This window comes from Pogona vitticeps, chromosome 4 (genome assembly GCF_051106095.1).
Source record: "Pogona vitticeps strain Pit_001003342236 chromosome 4, PviZW2.1, whole genome shotgun sequence".
Classification (NCBI taxonomy): Eukaryota; Metazoa; Chordata; class Lepidosauria; order Squamata; family Agamidae; genus Pogona; species Pogona vitticeps.
The window spans coordinates 80,456,487-80,470,742 of record NC_135786.1 but is presented as its reverse complement, the minus strand read 5'-3'; the positions used below and the strand labels follow the sequence as shown (position 1 = coordinate 80,470,742).

At 42.4% G+C, this 14,256-nt stretch overlaps 1 protein-coding gene across 3 annotated transcripts in view; it reads left to right on the top strand.

Moving 5' to 3' along the window:
• The window catches only part of LRRIQ3 (leucine rich repeats and IQ motif containing 3), a 72,752-nt gene that overhangs the window by 30,492 nt on the left and 28,004 nt on the right, over positions 1 to 14,256 (top strand). The window lies entirely within an intron of this gene.

Genomic DNA, 14,256 nt, shown 5'->3' with positions numbered 1-14,256 from the left:
TAAATTGAAAATAAGTAAACAAGAAGTGATCGAGTATGGAACCTAAAATATAAATATTTCTATGATTGTGATCTAATGAAAATTAATAAAGACCATCTGTGATTCTGAGTTACCCTTTTATTCCCTTTAATAAAACAAGTTCAGTTGTTGGCAGCAAGTCTCAGAGTAAAGTTCTTTACAGTGTGAATAAAAGGTGGCAGCGAAAGAAAGAAGAAATTTCACCAGCGTGGACCCTTGGGTTGAGAGAAACAAACAGGGGCATGGGGGGGTCACAATTAGCATAAAACGTGTCCAAAGATTTCAATAATTAAATAAAGCTGCTATTTCTTATTAAATAAATACTAAAATCTAAGCTATAGTGGACTATTCCCACCTGTTCCTTCTCCTTACCATGCTACATTCTGTAAACATTCCTTCACGTAGCACAATCCATTTGAAAAACTCCCAAAAGCTTTAGAAGCTAGAAGAAGCTCTCTAACACATCCTATCATCCATCTTTTCTTACATCTCTTGGACCACCCACTTTTTACACCCAGTTCTTGTAAACCAATTAACTTCAAGAGGCGTAACACAACTCTCTACCCAGAATTCTCATGATATCTAGGTGCGTTATCTTGCTCCCAATTAGGATAGTATGTGTTGAGTATTCACACTGGGCCTCCTTCCTTCTTGCTTCATTATCGCAGTTCCCTCTGTACGAGGCAAACTGAAAACAGTTTCATGGCATAACACATTCCAGTGCTTTAGAATAATTTCACTTTGAACCTAACAGTCTCAATTTTCTCTGACTACAAATTCCACTCTCCTTCATATCACCTCATTCCGTGCAAACTTTGGGGAGGTCTGGAGAGTTTTTTTAACTTTTCAAAGGAGTTTTTCCATCCCAATCAGAAATAGGCAACCTTAAACATTCCCAGATTTAAAACAGATAACATAAATTTAAAAAAGGGTTTGCTTATCTAGAAAAAGAATAGTTGATCTGACCTGCTTTTTTATTTAGAAAAACTCCAAGCTGTAGGGGTTGAAATACTGATCATCAAAAAGGCCTTCAAAAGGGTAAATCAGTGACTTTGTTATAAACTGAGTGTGTGTTGCACATGTTAACTAGCAGGAGCTCTGCAAAATGAAACATTGTAAAGTATACATTTATAGTTTGGGGAGAAAGGTCACAGAAAAAGACTGAAAATACAGGTTTTCTGTAAAGAGTACAAAACCCTACAGCTTTGCTTAAAAAAATTAATAATAGAGTGACAGTTCTCCAGAAATGGAGATATTTTGGCATGAACATTCAGTAAACATTCTCACAGGATTTCTGAGACAAAATAGTCTCTTCACATAAGTTTTCAAAGAGGAATTCAGCTCTGGGGCAATCTGAACTTTTGACCCTCTCAATCCAGATATAATTAGCTTTTTCATTAATTTGTTCAACTTTTTAATTTTTTAGCTTTTTAAATAATTTTTAACTCCTTTCTGGTCAAACAGACTTAGCAGAATCATGCCTACAAGGGGATTCTGTATCTGGTTGTAAAAAATAGAGACACAAACATATTTTTCTTCGTAGTGGTCTCTGTGAATGCACACAAATGGGTTATCCTGCGCCTGCGCAGGAACGTCCGGAAGATTCTAGAGCTTAAGAAAAAAGAGTTAATTAGCTCCCCCCGTGGGGTATATAAGCCCCACCTCCTCCATCTTGCTTTCAGTTCCTCTTTTTCTGCCGTTCCTGTAGGACGTAGGAAGAGCAGAGCTATCGACCGTTAAGTACTTAGCTAGCTAGCTACCTGTTTTCTTGCTTAATTTTTAACTTTATTTTACTTTAACGATTGTTTGACAGAACCTGCTATATTGAGTTGCTTATTTTCTGTTCTGTCGCGTTCCCCCCCATCAATGGATCCCCCTTTTTCTTTTTGTTTATGGCCCCTCGGGGTTTCAAGCAGTGTGTTGTCTGCTCCCAGATAATTCCTTTATCAGACGGACACGATAAATGCTTGTTTTGTCTTGGAGAATCACATCAAGATCAGTCATGCACTACTTGCAAAGGTTTTTCAAAGCAAGCAATTAAGTTGAGGCGCCAAAGACTTCGAGCTTTCCTTTACGAAAAGATTCTGTCTCCAAACATGGAAAGTGCCTGTCTCACAGCACTGTCCCCGCCGCATGCTGAGGCCTCTAAACAAAACTCTCCGGCAGACCAACTGCTGCTTACCATCTCTGTGCTGGTTAAGGTTAAGGGTGCTTCCAAACCGCCAAAAGCCAAACCACCTTCTCGCCCTGCAAAAAAGAAGGCCACCGATAAGCCTAAGAGAGTGAAGAAGCCTCGTTGCCTGTTGTACCTCCTCCCGCTCCTTCGATATTGCTCGAGGAGTCTTCGAGGGAAGCAGTTGGACTCTCTGGTGCAGAGGAGCACATTCCTTTAGCCCAGACTGCTCAGGAAGATATGTGCATGATGCCAAACTCGGGCCGATTTGAGGCTGAGCCAGACGCCAGCCAGGCCGTTGCCCATCCAAGCCCTTGATATTCAGGGCGGGCTGATACCGAGTCTCCATCTGAACAGGAGTCCGATAATGAAACTCCTAGAAAGCGTACCGCAAAGCGCAAAAACATCGCTCCGTACCAGCCTCGGGATGGAGGCGATGGGTACCGTCTGCAAGGACCACCACAGTTTGGTTACCCTTTTTGCACTCCGTTCCAACCGTATCCGTACCAAGGCTGCACCTATCAGTCGGAGCTGCAGGCACAAGTACTGTGGCACCATATCGTGGCTCCCTCTATCCTGTGTCAGCCACATACTCAACAGGATTTTTCTACGCCTCAAGCACCACCTCGCAAGAGGCAATTTCCTGCAGTACCTGTAGTGTTTCTCAAGCATGCTAAGTACAGTGGTGGATACTCTTCGGTTCGAGCCACGACGCTCTACTCTGGTCCTGATGCCCATGATACCATACCCTTCTCCCAGTCCACCCAATCGGATGTGGAGATGGCACCAGAAGACACAGTACCGAGGCCTTCTCCTTTGATCGCCTCACACTCGTCTAATCCATCTACAGTGTCCACTGACTCTGACACCCCTGATACTGCCGCCCAGGCTCATCATCTCAGCCCTCATCAGAGGACTTCTCATCCTATGCACAGCTCATCATGCGATGGCGAAAACTCTGCAGCTAGACACACAAATCCCTCAGCAAGAACGGGACCTTGTTTTCCACGATATGGAGCAGGATAAAACATCTCCTCCTAGCTTCAGTCTCATTCCTGCTCTGTTTGAGCTGGTTAAATCTTCTTGGGACAAATCTCCTACTAGTACAGGTGCCACGCAAGCTTGAGCACCACTATAAAACTCATGGTTCGGACTCTGACTTTCTGGCCAAGCATCCTTCACCCAATTCCATTGTGGTAGAGACTACTCGATATAAATCCCATACCAGATCATCAGTTACACCTGTTGACAAGGACGGAAAGAAATCAGACACTTTTGGAAAACAGCTGTATTCGTTTGCTACAATGTTGATCAAAATTGCGAACTACCGGGCCGCCATGGGCGCATATCAGAAGCACTTGTGGGACAAGATAGTTGCAATGCTGCAATCGTTACCTGATCCCTTAAGGGCAGAAGCCCTTAACGTTTATGAAGAGGCTAATACTCTTACCAGGCAACAGCGATTTGCTGCAAAACACACAGCTGACATCACTTCCAAATCCATGCTGACTGCCATTGCTCTTAGACGTCACGCTTGGCTTAGAACAGCCAATATCCTTGAAGACACCAAGACCAAAATCGAGGAACTTCCCTTCGATGCGGTGGGCTGTTCAACTCTAAAACTGATGAAACTATGGACAATATCCATAAGATGAGAAAGACAGCGAAATCCTACGTACCATACCAGCCGTATAGGTACCACACCAGCCGTATAGGTACCACAAGCTATCCTACAAAAAGCCACAGTATCAATCATTTACTTAGTACCAGTCTTCTCGGTACAGTAAGCAGCAGTAGGACTGCACTTACCAAACTCAGCAGCCTCCTATGCCGCTGTTCAAGCAACAATGCTTTCGTAGTCCTAAGCAGTCCTTTCGCAAGACCCAGCATAGGGGTAAGCAATTCTCATGAATCTCCCTCTTATACAAGATTGTCTCCATTCCTACAAGAATGGAAAAACATCACTACTGATAAGTGGGTCCTTAGTATCATTCAACATGGATACAGGATAGAATTTTTCTGCGTTCCTGTACCAAATTCAATTAGACCTACTCCCTTTTCCATGCCACTGCATTTGGAAATCTCATCTCTGTTATCCAAAGAGGCCATAATCCAAATTCCATCTGACAGTACCAATGGTTTTTTCTCACACTATTTTGCAGTCCCTAAGAATGACGGGGGCATAAGGCCCATCATGGACTTAAGAGACCGCAACCGGTACATACTTCACAAGAAATTCCGTATGCTTACCCTTGACTCCATTCTTCCCCTCTTGTCTCAGGGAAACTGGTTCGTCACCATCGATTTGCAGGACGCGTATTTCCATATCTCCATCCACCCGTCTCATCAAAAATTCTTCCGGTTCCACCACGATACCTTCCATTTCACTGCCCTACCGTTCGGGCTCTCAACGGCCCCCAGGACATTCACAAAATGCATCACACCAGTCGTCGCGTACCTACGGACCCAACTGATAAAAATCTTTCCTTACATCGACGACTGGCTTCTAGTGGCCCGATCCGATCACGAAGTGCTCTTGGCTACAAGATTCACCCTGTCCACCCTGGAAAAATTAGGCCTAAAAATCAATGCAAAAAAGTCCAACCTCATACCTTCTCAAGTAGTCTCCTGCATAGGAGCAACCTTGGACTCCATTTGCACAAGGGCCTTTCTACCATCACAGCGAATTTGAAAGATCAAAACAGCTGTGAGCAAGCTCAAACTGTGCGCTATACACATAGCGCACTACATTCAACACGTTCTCGGATTAATCACATCCACTACTGTGGTGATACCGTACGCCAGACTCGAACTCAGACCCCTTCAATCTTGGTTCATCACTCAGTTCGATCCCATGACAGACCCGCAGTCCAAGAGGTTGAGAATTCCCCCTCATGTCGCGCGGCATCTCGGCTGGTGGTCCAGATCCAGCAACCTGTCACAGGGAGGACCATTCCACTCCCCTTACCTGTCCATACAGGTGGTCACTGATGCCAGCCCCTCAGGCTGGGACGCACACTGCCAGAACCTCTGTGTTCATGGTCTTTGGACCCCAACCCAAAAGACCTTGCACATCAATCAGCTAGAATTGCTAGCCGTCATCAAGGCCTTTCAATCCTTCCTGCCTTGCATCCAGGGTCAGGCAATGCAACTGGTAACGGACAATACCACTGTGATGCACTACATCAACAGACAAGGCGGAACGCGGTCAGCTCGTCTCCTCCAGCTGACCATCAAGTTTTGGAGATGGTGTCATTCCCATGACATCTTCCCACAGGCGATCCACATCGCTTCCAGGGACAATTCTCTAGCGCAGTGGTTCTTAACCTTTTTTACTCAGATGTTTTTGAACTGCAACTCCCAGAAACCCCAGCCAGCACAGTTGGTGGTGAAGGCTTCTGGGAGTTGCAGTCCAAAACTCCTGAGTAACCCAAGGTTAAGAACCAGTGCTCTAGCGGACCACCTGAGCAGGCTCCCTACCAGAATGCACGAATGGACATTAGACCAGACAGTCTTTCTCGACATTTGCAAATGATGGGTACAGCCCACCCTGGACCTTTTTGCGTCCCACCTCAACACCAAGTGTGCCCGATACTGTTCCAGGGCAGGCATGGACGCTGCCTCCCTGGGAGACGCCTTCCTCATACCATGGTCAGGGGAACTAACGTACCTGTTCCCTCCAATACTACTGCTTCTCAGGACTGTGACCAGGATAATGCGGTACGGTACAGACGCAATCCTCATTGCTCCTTGGTGGCAGAGGCAACCGTGGTTTGCTCACCTATCAGAAATAGCACAAGAAGTTTACCACCTACCTCAGATACCGTCCCTCCTGTCGCAGAACAACAGAGCTCTCCTCCATCCCGATGTTCGGTCCCTTCACCTGACAGTGTGGAGGATAACCCCCGCTTCCGCGAGGTGCTAGACCATGCACGAAAACCCTCTACCTTGCGCTTGTATGAAGGCAAATAGAAAGCATTTACCAAGTTTGCCCAATCTGAAGGCATGACCATGGTACCAGCTTCTCTACGTGTGGTACTTACCTTTTTGCTGCATCTCTTCAATATGGGACTTGCTCACTCCATACTTAAAGTTTACATTTCAGCGATTGTAGTGCACCAACCTCCACGTTCATACTCTGCGAGGCTTTTTTCCGACTCTACAGTTAAGAGATTTTTAAAAGGTCTCCAAAACATACGACCACCCTCCCAAACCATTGCGCCGCAATGGTCCCTTCCGCTGGTCTTAGATGCCATTACTAAACCTCCATTTGAACCAATGGCTGCGTGCTCTGAAAAACTTCTTTCCTTGAAAACGGCATTCCTAGTAGCCATTACTTCAGCCAGACGAGCAAGCGGGATTGCTGCCCTAAGGTCAGACCCTCCGTACCTGCAGATGGACCCAGATAAGGTTGCCTTATACATGGACATTTCCTTCCTCCCAAAAGTGGTGTCAGAATTACATGTGAATCAGCCCATTGTGCTTCCAATTTTTTTCCTGTCTCCAACCACACTGCTGGAGTGCAAACTACATTCTCTCGATGTTAGAAGAGCCCTTGCCTTCTACCTACACCGCACCAAGTCCATTCGACGCTCTCTGCGTCTCTTTTTATGTTACCACGGACCACGCAAAGGTGCTCCTGCTTCTTCTCAATCATCACGGTGGATTGTTCAGCTCATTCACCTGGCTTACCAGCTGACCAAGAAACCTCTTCCAGAGGGATTAAAGGTGCATTCCACCAGAGCGGTTTCTACCGCGACAGCTCTATTTAAAGGTGTCCAACTGCAGAACATTTGCAAAGCAGCCACCTGGGCTACCCTTCTGACGTTCGCCAGACACTACCGACTGGACGTCAGAGCCAAAAATGATGCGGCGTTTGGACAGGCGATACTGTCATCTATGATACCGTGATGGCCCTCCTGCCAGTAAGTACAGCTTCCTCTTCACCCATTTGTGTGCATTCACAGAGACCACTACGAAGAAAGTTAGGTTACTTACCTGTAACTTTGGTTCTTCTAGTGGTACACTGTGAATTCACACATCCCTCCCTTCCTCCCCTCTATCCGTCACGGTACCGTTCTATGATACCCTGCTTATCTAACTTACGGTAATGGCGGATTAGGGAAATGAAAGGAAGATGGAGGAGGCGGGGCTTATATACCCCATGGGGGGGAGCTAATTGATTCTTTTTTCTTAAGCTCTAGAATCTTCCGGACGTTCATGCGCAGGCGCAGGATAACCCATTTGTGTGAATTCACAGAGTACCACTAGAAGAACCAAAGTTACAGGTAAGTAACCTAACTTTTTTAATGCATGTATTGGAGCTGTATTTAAACTGTGAAATTACTATTTTCTGTGGTTGGGAATCGTCTTAATCGATTTTAGCAGAGTTTTGGTGCCTTATATTCTGTGATAGTCTCCATTCCAATCATCTTGTCACTATACAATTTCTTGATATCGTAATAATTTAAAAAGAACCTTCCAAAGATGTTGTGTGCCAACAAGTCACTTCTGATGTGCAGTGATTGTAGGGATGACATCACAAATGTCCTGTCATTCACAGTTGTGCTCAGATCTTGCAAACCAACTGTATCTCATGTTGTTCTGTCTTCCTACTGCCTTCCCTTTTCTAGCAATATTGTCTTTTCCAGTAAGTTCTGCTCAGGTCTTGCAAATTGAGGGCTGTGGATTTCTTTATTAAGTCAACTCATCTCATATTAGGTGTCCCTCTTTTCCAACTGCCTGCCACCCTCCTTTTCTCAGCAATAAGTGTTTGATAAGTTCTGTATTCTCATTATATATGCTAGAATAGCCTCAGTTTACTCATTTTTGCTCTAACGAGAATTCAGACCTGACTTGATTGAGCATCCACTTATTTGCCTTTCTGGTAGTCTGTGGTATGTTAGGTTCGCTTCCAACAAAACATTTCAAATGAGTTGATTTTTGTTCCTGCCTTTTTTTCACATAGTATGGATGATTTTGATCTTGGTTTCAAGTGAAGGTCTTTGCCAACTTCCAGCCCCCCCTTTTTTATTTTGAAAAGACAAGGGGACTTTGGAAAACATGTGGGCAGCATGTTTGTGAAGCAAGGGTTTGGAAACTGAAAGACAGTTTTCTAGTCTGCCTTCTACAGAGCAGGCATGGCAAAATTAGTTTATTTGAGAGGTTAAAGGGTGTGTTTGTTTTTCCATTGCATGTGTTTCACTCACAAACAGTTTTGCTTCACCATTTATATTTTATTAAGTCCAACACAATCCTTCAAAATATTTTGGTACAGAGGGATTGCAGCAATATCCTAGCTGTTCTTGCTTCTGCCCTCCCCCAGCAACCATAGTACAGATCTGGACTCCTTTAGCACTGGTAATTGTACACAAGGGAAGTTTTTGTTGTGTGCAGTGTAGGTATACTTAAACTTCCATTTTTTAATGCCAGGAAATACAATTCTTAAAAAAAAAACTCCAGTTTGTGAATGTGAGATATTCTGTATCCACAATTCAGAACACCAGGAAATGGCCCAATATTGCTGTACAATTTCATGTCCGTATAGCCAGCAGGAACAAAGATACCAAACTTTACATAGCAAAGGGCATTCTGAATGTTGACAACAGCCAACAGGTGTCTGCAGGATATCTTTTTGTGCTTGTCACCAATCAGAAAGAGAGGGGGAAATCTCAGAATATGACTCCTTTTTTAAATAATTTTTTATTATTTGGATAACTTGGATCAGCTAACCACTTCTCACGCAAAAACAAAACAATTAATAGGGCTATTTTTCAACAAGTTGTCTAGATGTCTATTGCTTGAAGGCCAAAATAATCAAAATGCCTAGAAGAAATTATAGGGAGCACAAGAGGGTATTGTGTCAACCATCTTGACTGCTGACATGAATGATATCAACATTCAGGCTGTATTTTGCTACGTATAGTTTGGCATCTTTTTTCCTGCTGTCAACATGGGCACGGTATTGTGCAGCAGTATCCGGACATTTCTTGATATTTTAAATTGTGGGGACAGAAGTACACTATAATGCATTCATAAACCAGAGGCTTTTTAAAGAACTAATTTATATCTCACCAGTCAGACAAGCTAATTTAAAATATGTTACTTGTGCACAGTAACATGTTAACTTAAAACTTTACTATTACTTACCAGGAGGAGCCACTAGGTAAAAATGCATATGATGTTCATTGCATCTTTGGGAGATCTAACTTTCAGCTGAGTATTGGTTCTGCAGTACTGGCAAATATGTCTAATTCTGTCTGGTGATGGTGAAGTTTTAGTCTGATGTTAATAGTCAGACTATCATTTCAGAAGAGGAGAAAGAAAATAGGATGGCTGTGTGGACTGAGTCCTTTCTTGAACGATGTAATCATTTATAGCATATTTTTAGCATTTTAGTAATTTCTCAATATAGAAAAAACTAGCTTTCAAACTGTAGCAAAGAAATGTTCTGCTGAAGCACACCTGTTTATTGTGACACCATGGTATTTTGAGGAAGCACAGCAAAAAGGGTCTTACAAGCAAAATCAAAGAATGGGGTGCCCCAAACAAAAAAAAATTATAACTATGAAACTGGACCTGAGATCAGCACAAAATTTGGCACAGATGTAGCAGAAAGTCAGAGAGATGTTTGGGCAAAGGCTTTTTAAGTTGTGACTTTTTAAAAAAGTAATACTGTTTTACCCTGTGCACAAGCAAGCAACTTTTAGCTACAGCTGATTGAAAAGAGATGGAAAAAGGTAGACAACATTTGTATACCTGGGTGAAAAAAAATCCATTTTAACCTCTTTTTTCATCCATGGGAATCAGGCCATTTGTGGGTCTAATTCAGACCCTTTAATTACTGCTTTTTAGCCCCTAAAATTTCTGAAATTGCCCCTTTTTAATAATTTCTGAAAATTCTGAAGGAACTATTTGCATAGCAATGCATTCTGACTAATCAAAATGTGTCTCCAGTCAGCCCACAGGGCATGTCTGTCAATTATATGGGGGAAAAACGCATTTACCTCCTTCCTGGCCACACATTCCTAGCTTCCGCATGTGGAAATATTTTAAAAGGTATTTTTAAAAATAGATAATAATATACAGCATCTCACTCATTTAAGCTGTGAAATTACTGTTCTTTCCCTTTGTGTCTTTGAATGATCTCCAAGCATATTTTACCTGGTTTGTTCATGAGTATGTTTACTCACTTTACTCATAGTTTATACTTCTACATGATTCCTCTCAACCAATTTCAGATCATAGATCCTGTTTGCAGCCACAGACTACACTACAGAAATCATGGATCCTTGAATTCATGGTTTTGTAGTGGTACAAAAATATAGAAATGATGCATGGATCCACATGATTTTTTTTCAGGATCATCCCAAAACCACTGTCCCCTCATAAGCCCGATTTGTGCCCATAGAATATAACATAGAAATCATGGGGCTGCTCATTACCATTCACAACTCCGCATCAACACACTGGTGGTACCAAGCCACAACATTCTGGACAGTGTTTTTCATTTATATGTGAAATAGTATGGGGAATGATGGAACTCCAAGACACTGAAGAGGATAATGGTCAAGGTGTTGAACAAGAGTCCCCCAGGACCACTACCATCCACAAAGTGACACAATGCAAGGGAGAATCCCAGAAAATGATTAATTTTTTCATCAGTTAACCACTTCTTACCCAGTTTCAACAAGTGTGAATGGTAATGAGGAGAAGAGAATATCCTGTAGATCATCTTGTAAAGCTTTGCATATTTTTTTCCTGCTGGCAATGCGGGCACGATATTTTGCAGCAATATTGAGCCATTTCCTAGCTTTTTGAATTGGTACAGAAGCACAATATCCCACATTTATAAATCAGACGTTTTTTGAAGAATTGGATATGATACTAATGCCAGGATCCAGTGGTGTAATTCTGTTGTGTTATGTTTTATGTATGACCATCTCTATGCTCTAAAACAGTGTTTCCCAACCTGGGTTTCATGATCCTCAAGGGGTGTGCAAAGTGCTTCCAGGGGGTCACAGGTTGCCTTATGTGTGTTGTATCTTGTTAAATAGTTTCTTCCTTGATTTCTCAAAGCGGTATATTAAAGTTAGTGTTTATGTATCTGTGAGGAAATCAGGCCTACTTTCTAAGAAGCGATGATTTTATACTATTAAAATGCATTTTCATGGAAATGTGGTAGGGTGTCACATGTTACCTGGCTATTATAAAATGTAATTGTGACTTTAAAAAGGTTGGGAACCACTGCCCTAAAACAGTAATCTGGAGGGCAAAATGATCCCTAGAGCAGCAGTCCCCAACCTTTTTGGAACTGCGGACTGGTTGGGGGGGTTTCTGTGCGGGGGGTCATGTCACGCTTGCGGGAGGTGTGTTGCACTTGTGGGGGTGTTGTGCTTGCACGCAAGCATGACCCCCCCATGAGCACGACGCGCCCGAGAGTGCAACACACCCACCGTGCGGGGGGGTGGGGCGGAATCTGTCTCCACGGCCCAGTCCTGGGAAGCCCACGGACCGGCACCGGGCCGCGGACCTGGGGTTGGGGACCCCTGCTCCACAGCAAATTTTGGACACTTCAGTGGGCTCTAACTAAGGAGAAGAAAGGCCTACACACACTTGTTGTTGTGGGATCTAGTGGACACCCACCTTTGGATGCTAGGTTAGCAGGGCAATCTCATTCATGTTTGAGCGGAACGAAATTTGTATCCAGGTAGTTCTGGGCCTTACCATGGGAATGTGACAGCTCCCCAACTTCCTGTGTAACTTCCTGCTGCTTAAGCATGTTTGATGTTATGTTAATAATAGTTTAAATATTCTCATAATTGGCTAACAGTAAAAAGTTGGATTGATCATTTTTGATAAAATAAGTGTCATGTACAAAGAATATTCTTATGTATCCATTTTTTTTTAAAAATAATGTCATGCAGCAGCTTATTCATATTCAGCGAGAATAATGATAGGCAGGGCCTACAAAGTCCTCTTCATTTCCAACAGAAGATAACTCTTCTTAATGCCTGAACACATAACACAGCTGAAGCCTCTTAAATTAATAGCTGTTCAAAGCACAGACCTTACATATTTTTGTCCTTCATACTTTATGTATTTTACAAGTTGTTAATAGGACACAGTATATTATGCTAAAATTTTCAGTGCCTCTACAGTGTCTTCGAAACTCTTTCATTAGTGTATTACTGTGAAGACAAATAATGTTCTGTCAGTCTTTTTTTAAACAGACTGTCACATTTTTAAAAGCATGCACTTTCCATTTGTATTTACTATGTAATTACCGTAACAAGTGTGGGCTTCTTTGAACTTTGAATATCACTTTAGACTCAATCTAAGAATATATATAATCGGCAACAAAGCTTCTGTACCTGTAATGTTATGGAAATATGAAGGATGCCCACGATTTGTTCTTATATTGGATTAAACATTTTACAGCATATTTTCCCATCCTCACATTTGTTATATTCTTTAAAGAACTGCTTGAAATTTATTGTAACTCTTGGGGAAAAAAACCCTATAAAACACACTTCACTTTAGACGTAGCTTGAAAATGTCTCCCTCTTATCTTTGTTTTAAAAAAATGTAGTCCAGTCATAGCTTTTCTAGCATAACAATGTTTATGGCACCCTTCATATTTCTATAACACTAAAGAAATCATTGAGAAGGACAGTGGGATGTACTTCCATTTCCATTATAGCTTCACTACTGATTATACATATTCTCAGACTGGGCGCATCAGCAGATGGGAGACTGGATGTAAGGCTTGTGCTTGAATTCTACTGGTTTGTTTTTTGTTTGTTTTTGCTTTTGCTTTACTAGGGTGGTGCTGGTAATTTCCATTTCTCTACTAACATTGCTAAAATAACCATAACAAGGATTATGCCAATTGGAATTTAAAACTATATTAAATTTGAATGCAAGTTTGAATACAGGTTTTCTTGCATATATGTCTTGCTTTCATACATCAGCCTATTGCATCTTTCCGCTCCTTTCCTAAATGTCTGTGCTTAGCTATTGTTCAGACATTGACTGTGACTCCTTAAAATGCTAAGCCAAAGTGGCGTGCTAAAGTCAGAATTCTGATCTTCTAACAAACCAATATCCTGATGCATGCTGCTCATTCTCCACTGCTTGTCTCGTCCTAAAAGTAGATACAGTCGTGCCCCACTTAATGATTACCCCGTATAATGACGAATCCGCTTCACGACATTTTTGCGATCGCAAAACGATGTTTTAATGGGGATTTTTTGCTTTAAGATGATTGGTTCCCTGCTTTGGGAACCGATTCTTTACATTATGACAATCAAAACAGCTGATTGTCGGGTTTTTAAAATGGCCGCCAGCTGCTCAAAATGGCTCCCCGCTGTGTTTTTGGACGGATTCCTCGCTTTACAGGCAGCGAAAATGGCCGCCCCTATCGAGGATCTTCGCTGGACAGTGTGTTATTCAGCCCATTGGAACGTATTGAACGGTTTTCAATGCGTTTCAATGGGCTTTTTAACTTTCGCTTTACAACATTTTTGCTCTACAGCGATTTCGCTGGAATGAATTAACGTTGTCAAGCGAGGCACCACTGTATTGCTAAAATAACCAGAATATAACAGACTAAACAAAAATTATCTTTACATCTGTAATTGGACTCCTGATTTGTCTCTATCTTAACAAACCAAAGTTCAAAGCCAGGATTTGTAGCTGGCTTATTAAAGAGTAAGCTGGGTGGATAGTTCAGTGAGCCAGAGATTGAGTGGTCAGTTCCCCACTGTGCATCCCAAAAGAGTCAGTCTGCATGGCCTTTGGCAAGTTACATAGTTCCAGGATGCCCTCAGAAGAAGGGAATGGTAAACCACAAAGAGAATACTCATTTCTCTACCTAGAAAATCCTGACAAGGGCTGACAGCACACAATTATAATTTTTATTAGAGAGTAGCAACACAAAGTCTGGATTTGGATGTAATGCTAAACTGGTGAGGTTGTGGTTGTTTTGTGAACTTCTTTATGCAAGAAAAACCAACTAGGGCAGCATGTACTAGCGTCCTTGCTTGTTACTCGTAATCCATTCC